The 13,423-nt window shown below is 44.0% G+C and overlaps 1 long non-coding RNA gene across 1 annotated transcript; it reads right to left on the reverse strand.

The window, feature by feature from the left end:
* Positions 1–6,687: 6,687 nt before the first annotated feature.
* Positions 6,688–13,125, reverse strand: LOC309857143. Its single transcript, XR_014307497.1, has 2 exons — positions 12,737–13,125; positions 6,688–11,524 (listed from the first exon to the last, which is right to left on the reverse strand). It is a non-coding gene; the product is annotated as an uncharacterized lncRNA (long non-coding RNA).
* Between the last annotated feature and the right edge of the window lie 298 nt (positions 13,126–13,423).

The following is a 13,423-nucleotide window of genomic DNA, read 5'->3' on the forward strand; positions in this document are numbered from 1 at the left end:
AGAGTCGGGGAGGAGACCTAGGGCTACACCATAGATCAGAAGGTGTGGGACACTCTGAATCTGAGCCCCCTGGTGTCACCTTTTCATTTTATTAGCCAAAGGGCCTGAGGCGTTGGGGAAACTTGATATGACCTGCCAGGGAGGGGACGTGTCTGGCGGGCGAGCTCTCTTCTCCCTGCATCCTCTCGGCTTCAGTACAGCAGAAGAACATGTTGCTTCCTTTAGGATGTGCTTAGAAATGAGCTTTGCATGTGTGTTTTCTCTGTAATGGGTTGCCTGGATACGTGGGTTCCAATTCTGTTGGGCTCTGTCGTCAGGGAAGTGATGTCACCACTGCCAGGGAACTCCTTACCGAACTTCCTGCTGTACCAGAGCTCCCTGAGCCGCCGGTCAACAAGCTGCTCTAGGCTCACACTACACTCAATTCAGTGTCAATCCAATGACCCCCATACATCCTTCCCCCAGCCCCTGGGAGGCCTGGGTGCTGCTGTTGTCCCCACTGGAGGCAACAGAGCTGAATTTAGACTAGGTTAGTGTTAGGATTAGGGTTAAGAAAGACTTAGGGTCAGGGTTAAGGTTAGACGTCCTTGGGGTCAGGGTAAGCTTAAGGCTTAGCGTAGGGTTCAGGGTTAGGGTTAGGTTCACGGTTAGGTTTAGGGTTAGGTTCACAGTAAGGTCACGATTAGCGTCATGGTCAGAGTCAGGGTCAGTGTTAGGGTGACGGTCAGGTTTAGAGTCAGGTTCAGGGTCATGGTTAGATTTAGGGTCAGTTTCAAGTTTTGGTTTGGGGGCAAGGTTTATGTCAAGATCAGGGTTAGGTTTGGGACAGGTTTAGTTTCAGGGTTATTGTTAGGGTCAGTGTCAAGGTCACTGTTAGGGTGAGGGTTAGGTTTATTGTCTTTGCCTGGGTCAGGGTCAGTGTGAAGTCTAAGGCCAGTGTTTAGTTTAAGGTCAGGATCAGGTATTGGTTTAAAGTCCACATTCGGTTCAGCGACAGGGTTATGTAGTGGCCAGTGTTAGGGTCATGGTTAGGATTAGGGTCAGGGTCAGGTCAGGTGAAAGTCAGGGCCAGTGTCAGGTTTAGGGTCAGGCTTTGGTTTAGGGTCAATGTTCGGTTCAGTGTCACAGTTAGGTTTTGGCGGTAGGGTTTGGGATTGTGATTAGTGTTAGAGTTAGAAGTAGGGTTATGGTTAGGGTTAGGGTTAAGGTTAGACAGCATAAGGTCAGGGTTAGGGTTTGGTTTAGGGTATGGGTTAGTGTTATGGTCAGGGTCAGCGTTAGGTTTAGGTTCAGGGTCCATATTAGGGTCAGGGTTAGAGTTACCTTTAGGTTTAGGGTTAGGGTCAGGCTCACAGTCATGATCAGGGTTAGGATTAGTGTCAGGGTTAGGTCAGCGTCAGGGTTAGGATTAGGGTCAGGGTCAGGGTCATCGTTAGGTATGAGTCTTGGTTACAGTAATTTCAGCATTAGGTTTAGGCTCAGGGTCCACATCACGGTGATTGTCAGGCTGACGTTTAGGTTTAGGGTTCAAGGCAGGATCACAGTCACGCTCAGGGCTTGGGTTAGGTATTGGGGCAGGCTCACAGTCAGTGTCAGGGTAAGGGTTACTTGTTACTTTTGGGGTTAGCCCCGCTCCTGGGTCATTGACCCATCCCTTCAGGGTCTCATGATAAACCCTGGGCAGAAGGGTGTAGACCCTACATCCGATCTCACTTAACCAGCCCCTAACTGTGGTGTGAACATGACCTGCCACCAGACCTCTACCCCCTCATCAGCCTGATCCTGCTAGGGGCATCTCCACCTACGATGGCATGGCCAGCTCCTCTTTACACTCAGACTCAAAAACACCCAGAGTCACACACACACACACACACGCACAAACACACGTACACACTGCCAGCTCCTCTTTACACTCAGACTCAAAAACACCCAGAGTCACATACACACACACACACGCACAAACACACGTACACACACACACGGGGAGGAGACATAGGGCTACACCCGTGTATCAGAAGGTTTGGGACTCTCTGACACTGAGCTCCCTGGTGTCACCTTTTGATTTTATTAGCCAAAGGGCCTGAGGCGTTGGGAAACCTGATATGACCTACCATGGAGGGGATGTGTCTGGCGGGCGAGCTCTCTACTCCCTGCATCCTCGTGGCTTCAGTACAGCAGACGAACATGTTGCTTCTTTTAGGATGTGCCTAGAAATGAGCTGGGCAGGGTTTTTTTTCTGTAATGAGGTGCCTGGATACGTGGGTTCCTATTCCGTTGGGCTCTGTCATCAGGGAAGCTAAGTCACCACTGCCTGGGCGCTCCTTACCGAACTTCCTGCTCCACCACAGCTCCCTGTGTCCCTGGTCCCCAAGCTGCTCAAGGCTCACACTCCACTAAATGCAGTGCCCATCCAGTGACCCCCATACAGCCTCCCCCCAATCCCTGGGAGGCTTGGGTGCAGCTGTTGTCCACGCTGGAGGGAACAAAGCTGGGTTTAGAATAGGTTAGTGTTAGTGTTAGGCTTAGAAAGACTTAGGATCATGGTTAGGGTTAGACATCTTTGGGGTCAGGGTTAGCATAATGCTTAGGGTAGGGGTCAGGGTTAGGGTTAGGTTCATGGTTAGGTTTAGGGTCAGGCTTACAGTAGGGTCTGGGTTAGCATTACGGTCAGATCAGGGTCATGGTCAGTGTTAGGGTGACGGTTAGGTTTAGGCTCAGGTTCAGGGTCATGGTCAGATTTAGGGTCAGGATCAAGTTTTGGTTTTTAGGCAAGGTCATTTCAGGGTCAGGGTTAGGTTTGGGACAGGTTTATTGTCAGGGTTAGGGTCAGGGTCAGGGTTAGGTTCATGGTTATGGTAAGGTCAGCTTTATGTTTAGGTTCTGTTTTATGATTAGGTTATGGATCAGGCTTAGTTTTATGGTTACGATTCTGTTCAGGATCACGGATTTGGTCATAGCTAGGGTTATGATCAGGGTCAGGGAGAGGGTCAGCATTATTGTTAAATTGGGGTTAGTATCAGGGTTAGTGTTAGGGTCAGGGTCAGGTTCACTGTTAGGTTCAGGGTTAGGTTTCTGGTTTTGCCACGGTAAGGGTCTAGGTACAGTGTCAGGTTTACGGTCAGGATCAGATTTTGGTTTAAATCCACATTTGGGTCAGCGACAGGGTTATGTAGTGGTCAGTGTTAGAGTCATGGTTAGGTTTAGGGACAGGGCCAGGGCCAATTTTAGGGTCAGGTTCTGGTATAGGGAAAGTTCAGGGTTAGGGATATGATCATAGTCAGGTTAGGGTCAGCATTATTGTTAAAGTTTAGGATTAGTGTTCGGGTTAGCATTAGGTTGTCAGTTAGGGTTAGAACTTGTTAGGATCAGGGTCCGTGGTAGGGTTAGGGGTTAGTGTTAGGGTTAGGTTCAGCAATAAGTTTCGGTGTAGAGCCCGTGTTAGTGTCAGGTTCAGGTCTACATTTACTGTTAGATTTAGGGTTAGGCTCACAGTTAGGGTCAGGTTTAGTGTTCAGGTCAGGGTCGGGGTCACTGTTAGGGTCAGGGTTAGGTTTATGGTCATGGTCTGGGTCAGGGTCAGGGTGAAGTTTAGCGCCAGTGTCAGGTTTACTGTCAGGTTCAGGTATTGGTTTAAAGTCCACATTTGGATAGGGACAGGATTATGTAGTGGTCAGTATAGTGTCATGATTAGAATAGGGACAGGGTCAGGGTCAGGTGAAGGTCAGGGCCAGGGTCAGTTTTAGGGTCAGGCTTTGGTTTAGGGTCAATGTTCGGTTCAGTGTCACAGTTAGGTTTTGGTGGTAGGGTTTGGGATTGGGGTTAGGGTTAGATTTAGAAGTAGGGTTATGGTTAGGGATAGGGTTAGACAGTATAAGGTCAGGGTTAGGGTTTTGTATAGGGTAGGGGTTAGTGTTAGGTTCAGGGTCAGCGTTAGGTTTATGTTCAGGGTCCGTATTAGGGTCATGGTTAGAGTTACCTTTAGGTTTAGGGTTGGCGTCAGGCTCACAGTCACGGTCAGGGTTAGGGTTACGGTCCGGGTTAGGTCAGCGTCAGGGTTAGGATTAGGGTCAGGCTCATGGTCATGTGTAGGTATGAGTCCTGGTTACGGTAATGTCAGAGTTAGGTTTAGGTTCAGGGTCCACATCAGGGTCAGTGTCAGGCTTAGGTTTAGGTTTAGGTTTCAGGTCAGGATCACAGTCAGGATCAGGGTCAGGGTTGGGTCAGGGCTTGTGTTAGCTTTTGGGGCAGGCTCACAGTCAGTGTCAGGGTCAGGGTTAGTGGTTACTGTTAGGGTTAGCCCCGCTCCTGGGTCATGGACCCTTCCCTTTAGTGTCTCAGGATAAACCCTGTGCAGAAGGCTGTAAACCCTCAACCTGATCCCACTTAACCAGCCTTAATCTGGGGTGTGAACATGACTTGCCAACCAGATTTCTAACCGCTCATCAGCCTGATCCTGCTTGGGGCATCTCCACCCACGATGGCATGGCCAGGTCCTCTATACACAAAGACACTCAGAAACACAGAGGCACACACTCATACACCCATACACACACACACAGTAATACTATGCAGCCATCAAAAATATAATCTTGCCTTTTGCAATGACTTGGGTGGAACTAGAGGTTATTATCCTAAGTGAAGTAAGTCAATCAGTGAAAGGCAATTATCATATGATCTGTCTGATATGAGGACTTTGAAAGGCAGGGTAGGGGGTCATGGGAGGTAGGGAGGGAAAACATTAAACAAGATGGAATGAAGAGAGAGATAAACCATAACAGACTTAATCTCATATAACAAACTGAGGTTTCCGGGGATGGAGGGGGTATTGAGAGGGTGGCTGGGTTATGAACATTGGGGAGGTTATGTGATACGGTGAGTTCTGTGAAATGTGTAACACAGATGAATCACAGACCTGCCTCCTTGGGGCAAATAATACATTATATGTTAATTTAAAAAAATTTCACCTGTGCTTTATGCAGTCTGGAGGAGGATGGGCACACATATAAACCCATATAGTGATTAGTCCACCTGACACCAATAGGACCAATCAGAGTCTCCCTGGGATTTATATGTAAATGACAGGAAGACGAGGTTCTCTCTTTAGGCAAGTGACTGGCCTTGCTGGATAGGATTCAGGAGCTGGCCATGGCCATCTTCCTGGACACTTGAAGAGTCTGACCAGAGAAGAAAGCAGCCATATGGAGACGAGTAAACATGAGACATGGACAAAGAGAAAAGTGTTTTGCTGGTTTCCACTCCCTGTTCTTGATTCTGAAATTTTAGTTCTGCAGCTCTTCTTTTAATTTTTTAAAAAGATTTTTTTTATTTATCTGACAGAGATCACAAGTAGGCAGAGAGGCAAGCAGAGAGAGAGGAGGAAGCAGGCTCCCTGCAGAGCAGAGAGCCCGATGTGGGGCTTGATCCCAGGACCCTGGGATCTTGACCTGAGCCTAAGGCAGAGGCTTAACCCACTGAGCCACCCAGGTGCCCCATCTTCTTTTGGATTTTTATGAACTTCTGTGGTATCCATCCCTACAGGAACCTGGACATTTCTTTGTTTTTTGTTTGTTTGCTTGCTTTTCCCTTTTGGTTCCTCCAGTTTTCTTTGGATTGCTGCCATTGCAAGCAAAGGGTCTTGTAAAAATACCACACCAAGGAAATTCACACGTCCTTAGGAGCTATTGAGTAAGTTCCTGTAGGGGAAGGACACAGTGAGATGCACATTTTAGAGTGATCATCTTAGAATAAGTTTAGAGGATGAATTGGTGTGAGGAGGGGAGGGAAAGGGGCATATTCCTGAAGATGAGATGACAGATTGGAAGGCCATTATGGTCATTCTGGCAAAGTTTGGTGAGTGCCTGAAACAGAAGAGAAAAGGGGGCCGAGGAAAGATTAAACTTACACAAGGTGAGAAGACTAATGAGACTTTATGAAATCTGAGTTTGTGAAATCGGATATTGCTAGGCTTTTAGCACACTTACTTTGGGATCTAATCTTCAAAAATATTTAAATATCTCTGGTGGTGACAACACCATCGTCTTTCCAGTGATTAAGAACTCTGAAATCTTAATCTGGCCTGGGCTGTAGAATGTCAGCTGCACCTTGAGCACAACGAAAAGCCGTTGAAGGGTTTTACACTGGTGGGTGGAGGGTGGTCATGGGATTCCTTTTGCATTTTTAAAATGTCATTTTTGGCTGCTGTGTAAAGAATGGATAGAGAAAAGGCAAAGATAGTAACAAATCATTCTCCAATATTTACGGAATATCTACTATGTGTCAGGTACTGTTCTAAACCCTAAAGACAGAATAGTTAACAAGAGACAAAATGAATTTGATGTCCTCTTGGAGTTTTCATTTTAGTTGTTGAGTGAGAAATGAAGCAAATAAATATTATACATATCAGGGGTTGATGTGGGGTAGGAAGGAAACTAAGCTGAGTGAGTGGACATGGGGTGTGGAGTTTAGGGGAGCAGGTTGGTATTTACTATGGGACTGTGACAACAGTTGTGCTGTTTGGAGAAGAGCATCCCACACAAAGCAAACAGTAAGCCCAAGGTGGGAGCACATCTGGTGTGTTTAAAGAATGACACGGCGATCAATAATGCTGGGCAAAAAATGAGCAAGATGGCAAGTGGTAGTGAAATACCATGGAGCCGCACCCAAGAATAAATCAGCACGACTCCACTGGATGCAAATTGCAAGAGGTTTATTGGTTACACAGGCGCCTGCAGACGCATCAGCCTTTGTGGGCTGAGCGCGCCAGGCTAAGTTGGGGAGCAGATTATATAGGGCAGGGTTGGGGTGGCGGGAAGCAAGCTTACAGAAGAAGATGCATGGTTACAGGGATCTGATTGGTTAATTAGTCAGGCGTTGGGTTTAAGGCAAGGACACAGCCGTTTGTTCTGGCGGGCCTTGCCTCAGCACTCTGGAAAGTCTCAGGTACACTCTATTCCTCATTTGTCTTTTCTTTTGACACACCGGGTGATCACAGACAATAGACATCCTGGTATGTGTTGCCATCCGGCTATGGGGACAATCAAGCCTTCAGCAAGGGGAGAGGGGGTGCTGTGGGGACATCAGGTTATTTAAACAAGCCTTTAGCAAGGGGAGAGGGGTCTTTCATTTCCCCCTTTTTCTTTATCATGGATAGAATCCTATATCCATTCGCTTTGTTTATGAAGTAAGTCAGTTTGAGAGCCGGTTTGTTTAATTAGTTGATATTGCTGTGTCAGTACCATTGTCTGGATTACTGACAAGCGATCTTTTACAAACTGTACGAGTTTATTTAAGATACAAGGGCCGATTGAAAATTGGGCTATTGATAAGGTAACTTCTTTGTTGTAATCTCAAGGACATTTGCAAACGAAGGGAGGCTCCTATCTTGCAGGATTGTGATCTTAGCAAGTCAATTATTTATCATTTTATGGAAGTCAGGGGTACCTGAGGAATGCTACACCTATGGAGGGGAGCGGGTGAAGGGGGGATGCAAGGCGCCAGCTTTTAAAGACCCTTAAATTTTTAAGTTGGTTGAAGGTGGAAGGTCTCATCTTCTATAACTTCTTCGTGCTGAATAGGGGCGTAGAGCTGTCCCTACCTACTGGGGTAAATATTGATCAGGGTAGGAATGTATAAGGGAGTTTCGAAAGGTGGAGGCAGCTGAATCCAGCGCTGACAGTGAAGAGGTGTCCTTGCACACGACAAAGATCATCTGTCATGGTGTAGTCATTGTAGCAATGGAGTCTCGACACCAGGTAGAGAAACATGGAACAAAGCAACATATTAAGGTTAATAAGGCAATAAGAATGAGAAGCCCGAAAATGAGATTTGGTCATAGTCCTCCTTCAAACCAGGAACTTAACCATTTACTGAGAGAGAGAGAGAGAAGGATCTTGTAGGCCTTAATTTGGGTATTCATATCTTTTGTTAGTCCTGTGACATTTTTGTGATAGTCTTGGATATACACACAACATTCTGTCTTGATAATTGCACATGTGCTACCATGGACTGCTGTCAGGACATCTAAGGCCATCCTATTTTGTAGGACTGCCTTGCGTATCTGTGACACTTCAGTATTAAGCTGGGAGATGCTATTTTGTGAATCATTGAGTGCCTTTGTAGTATATTTATTAAGGGCTTCTTCATGCTACATGATATCCCCTAGTCCCGCAGATGGAACACAAATGGATGCTAAGTGATCATACCATTTAAAAACAGATCGTGTCCATCTTTGTGTCAAGTAGGGGAGATTAGCTGGAGTTGTAATGGTTTTAGTAATGTGCCCATGATTCCAGGAAAATCCCCTTTTCTTCCAAATAGCTCCATGGGCATGTGGTACCAGGAAGGCATATTTGGAGTCAGTATACATGTTAATTCTTAGGCTTTTGCAATTGCAAAGTTCTAGTGAGCACTATGGCACACCTAACTTTTATTCTTTCTATGAAAACTATTTTCATCAGAAAACCAACTGTCATTTGTAATTTTAACAGGGGCATCTTAAACCTGGCCATATAGAATAAGCTAGATTAATAATCTCTGAACATTTTTGCTCTATAGAGAAAGAAGTACAGTGGTCAGGTTCAGCCATACAGGTAACTAGGTTTAAAGTTTGACAAATTTTAAGTTTTATTTCTGGCATCTCTGTTAGTGTAGCCCAGTATTTAATAAGTTGGCCTCCATCATCCATTGGTGGCCTTTGGCTACTAAGACAAATTTGGACCTGATGTGACATTATTACAGTTAGGGATGGTCCCATAGTGAGCTTTGAGGCTCTTTTATGAGGGCTGTTTTAGGTTTTGCTAAAGCATCTGTTTGCAATTGCACCTCAATGGAGGTGGCCTCTAGATAAATATGACTAAGGGATGAAACCAATAAGAAGACCTTTGAGTGGTCCAACCTTAACAATATCCTAATTACAGAGGATCATTGTCAAGTGGGAGAAGAGTGCGGTATGCTGGCTTTTAGGCAATTTCATTATTCCAGTTGTTTAATCATGTGCCGTGGGGTCTGCTAATATCCCCACAAAATAATGAGATTGACTAAAGAAGCTATTGTACAAGTTCTCTGAAGTTTACCTCAAATTGTTTAGCTTAGGTAAACAAACATTTAAAGACAATCAAATCTAGAATTTAACATCCATAAAGGTGTGTTACTAAAATAGATTTTTTTTTTCTCTAAAATAACCCTCATTTACAGAGATAGCCAAATCAGGACTAATTCACTTGTGAAACAAGTTTAGTTTTGACAAACTTGGCCTATTATTTACATAAGCTCAGCAAGAACAATAAGTGTGATCAATAGATCTTTTAGCATCTGCTTTGCTGGAACTTTTAATAAGGAATCTCTAGGTTGAACTTTTAGTAGCCTCTCTGGGCCAGAAGCCAAGCCCTGTACTGGCCATCAGGCATGCCTGCAATACCTGTCGGTTTGGGCGAATTTCTCATTGGGGAATTTTCTTCTGAGACCGCACCTACCAAGGAGTGACATTCTTTACTCACCTGGTGAGGCTGCTGGGAACTCTGTAAGCAAGGTATCAGGCCAACAGTCCCAAGGGGCTTTATGGCTCTAGGTTTTATAAAGTCAACCTTAGTTCCTTTAAACTGTCTGGTTATATCCGAGTCTTTTTAAATATGACATTCCAGCCAAAGCCTTGGTAAAATAAACCGTGTTTCCAATTCTTTCCTGTTACAAGGAGAACAGATTCTTATTGGACTTATGCAAATGGCTGATTGTCATGGAAGAATGCTTACTTACCGAGACCTTTTGGTTTCAGAGGGTTCAGATAGAAAGAAAAGCTTGAATGCTTTGAGCTCTTTTATAAATGAGCACTTTTACATCTCTATAAGTTACAGATAACTAGGAGGAAGTATCCCTAGTCTGGAAGAGCAAACATCAGAGAGAACCAGCAATGTTTAAAATAAGACAAAACATTAAGAGATATAACATTATAATTTTTTAGTTCATTTAGTCCCGTGTTACCAAATCTAGTGAATGCGGCTTTAGTCAGTTTTGGAAATTTTTACCCATTTCAGTTTTAGGATTTTCAAGTATATCAAATATCTGTACTTGTCCTGAAAGTCCTTTATAGGAATCTCCTTGAAAATAAAACTCATTTTATAAGAGAATTAAAACAATTATAAGTGACAAAAACTCAGAATGGATATGGTTAAAGCTAAAGAGACACGGGAGTTTACAATTTAGCTGCAAGGAAATCAGGTTATTTTTGTGATACATAACATTTCCATAATTAGAGTATCAAGCGATGATCTCTCAAAACATTAAAACTTTAGGAAGTGCGTAGAATCTCTAGAATAGTTATAGTATTTTCCCAAATGTAATCCAAGGTTTATCATCAGTTCAGTAGTATTTCATGAGCAACTTCATATATTAAGGAAAAGCCTGAGTTAAAGAGATTTTACAATTTAAATCTTGTCAACATTTGCTAAGATCTCAGAAAGTTTTGAAGCACATGCCTAAATATAATTAGGGATGTTAAACACCTGATTAAACAAAACATAGAAACTGGTTTTTCTGGGCAGGCAAAGAGAAAATGACTTACATTCCTGTAACAGGAGATCAATTAATCTAAGAAAACTTTGTCCTTTGAACAGAGAATTTTAGTCTTATACTAATGTAATGTACTTTTAAAACCCATTTAGTTAGTCTATTTTAGTCCGTCCTGACCATAGCTAAAGTTCCTTTTCTGAAGATTTCCCTTTATAAATCTTTTATAACTTTCCTTTGCATTCAGGTCTTGTCCTAAGCCATTTCTTTCTAAGCAACCATCTCATTTAGGATAAAATTACCTTCCCTTACCTTCAACAAAATGTATTCCCATTCCTTAAATTTTTTTACTTATCATCTACTTTCCTACAGAGTTTCCCTTATTTCCATCAGTCTTAGTTACACTAAGCAGAATTTGATACTCTTAGAAACCCCTTAATCTCTAGTGAAGACTAAGTATTAACCAATTGTGAACTGTTACAACAGAATTCTTCAGGTGGCAAATTTATGAATCAGTTAAGTGGCAAACAAGTTTACCAAAGGATTAAAATACTCTTAGTTTCTTTGCAGTAAGAAGTCAAAAGCACAAACCTATATCCAGTAATTAATGACCTAGCATTTTATCCTGCTTGGTTAAGACCTAGAGGTTTATAATTCAATTTTATTTGTCATCCAAGCAAAACTTTAAAGCTTTCAGATTATCAAATACTTTGAAAGCGACTTCAGCAATTACCCATTAGAACTTTGAGACAGACAATTAACCACCAGTTTAGTTATTTCTTTGCTAACAAATTTTAATAAATAACATGAGCTTATTTGACCTTCAGTAAACTTCGAAGTTTCACATTTACTGCTGATAACTTAAAAGACAGGTCTTATTTTAATTAAACCAACAAACTTAACTTAGTTCCAACACTGATTTACGTTCCATCTTGACCCACTCCACTTTGAATGTTTACCTGAGACATGGTTGAGAAGATCTAGAGTGAGGGGGTGTTAGGTCCAGGGGGTGCTCTTCTTGCTCCTTGACAGTGAAGAGAGAAGGAGCTGTGGTGCATGATCTAGAGGCCAGTCTAGATCTATGCAGGCTGCACACACGTTGGTATAGAAATAGGAGAAGAGGGAAACAGAAGAAACAAAGTGCTGCCAGGAGGCAGAGAAAGGATTTCCAGTTTTGGAGCTCCTAAGCCCCAACAGAGGAGCAGATGCCATGCTTTTTCATTAGCCAGGGGGGAGGGGTTAGGCAGTCCAAGTCAGGCCAGAGAACACAGGGAAACCTCCCCGAAACAAAGAGTTTCGGCAGCTGCTTGGGAATATTCCCTATAGTCTCTGTCCCGAGTCAGACCAACCCCAGTTGGCTTCAGTTATAGCCATCAACATAGGAAGTGAGTGAGGGAGAAGCTCCCACATCTATTAGGAGAAACAGAGAGAAATAAAGCAAGAGTCCCCTTTGCTAGGGATGGCCCAGCAACCTGGGTTTACTAGAAGAAGGTTTATTTACATAATTATTATCCAATATGACAGGAGGAAATTTACTAGCTGACTCATTGAAACTGGTTTTAGTTCTTAATACCTATCTTTTATATTCCCTCCCAATATGTATGATGTTGCAGACAAGGGGAGGGGGACCTTTCAGGTGCTGTCCTGCTCGCGTCCCTCGCAGGAACTTAGGAGCGTCTTAGCTAAGGTCTATCCGTATAAACCCCGGACCAGGCTACTCCATGGAGTAGATGACCGTTATGCCGTATGACGCTCCGCGAGATTCAGGGTGCAGCCCACTCAGACTCCATAGCCAAAGGCAGTGGAGCCACATAAACATTCATACAGTCAGGCATTCCTCAGATTCAAACGGATCAGACATTTTTCCCTAAACAGAATGTTGCCTTCATAACTGAAACAAAGAACATATAGACACTTAGGACGTTGACAGGACAGCCTGGGCACAAGAGACAAAAATAGAAATTGCTGTGCGGGTTCGGTTCAGAAATTGAGACTACGGGTTATGGTCAGGAGGAAACCAAGATCCTCTCTGACTGACAGGTGGCCCAAGATAATGGCCCTCTTCTGAAACCCCAAGGCGTCCCTCGGTTGCAGCAGGGGAGAAGTCTGAGTTTGTCAACTCCTTCTCAGCCTGCCCAAAAATACGGAGCAACAACGTTGTTGTACGGAACAGAAAAACAGACAAACAGAGAGACAGAGACATGAATGACAGAGACACGGATACTGGCCAGCTTACCTCCTAGTGGGGACCGGCTAGAGTCTTGGGTGGGACTTCAAGAGATCTTGGTGGGACCTCCAAATGAAAGATCCTGGAGCCGCACCCAAGAATCAAACAGCACGCCTCCACTGGATGCAAACTGCAAGAGGTTTATTGGTTACACAGGCGCCTGCAGACCCATCAGCCTTTGTGGGCTGAGCGCGCCGGGCTAAGTTGGGGAGCAGATTATATAGGGCAGGGTTGGGGTGGCGGGAAGCAAGTTTACAGAAGCAGATGCATGGTTACAGGGATCTTATTGGTTAATTAGTCAGGCGTTGGATTTAAGGCAAGGACACAGCCGTTTGTTCTGGCGGGCCTTGCCTCAGCACTCTGGAAAGTCCCAGGTACACTCTATTCCTCATTTGTCTTTTTTTTATTCATCATATACTTTTAATTGCTCCCATTTCTATGTATTTACAAAGACTATGATGTAAAGGGTAAATAAATGTACAAGAGAGCACAGAATAGAAAAGAATGAACCTTCACACATTGAGCACGCGGAAGCCATAACGGCATCAAAATGGCCTGGGAGTGTTAACATGGCTTCCTAAGTGGCTAAATTATACCCAGGAGATCCTTGCTCAGCAGTGTAAGCTGTTAGCACTTTCAGACATTTTGGGAAGTGCATCCATTGCCCTATTCCAGGCTTAATTGCCATAATAAATG

This window comes from Mustela nivalis (genome assembly GCF_964662115.1).
Source record: "Mustela nivalis genome assembly, contig: HAP1_SCAFFOLD_426, whole genome shotgun sequence".
Lineage (NCBI taxonomy): Eukaryota > Metazoa > Chordata > Mammalia > Carnivora > Mustelidae > Mustela > Mustela nivalis.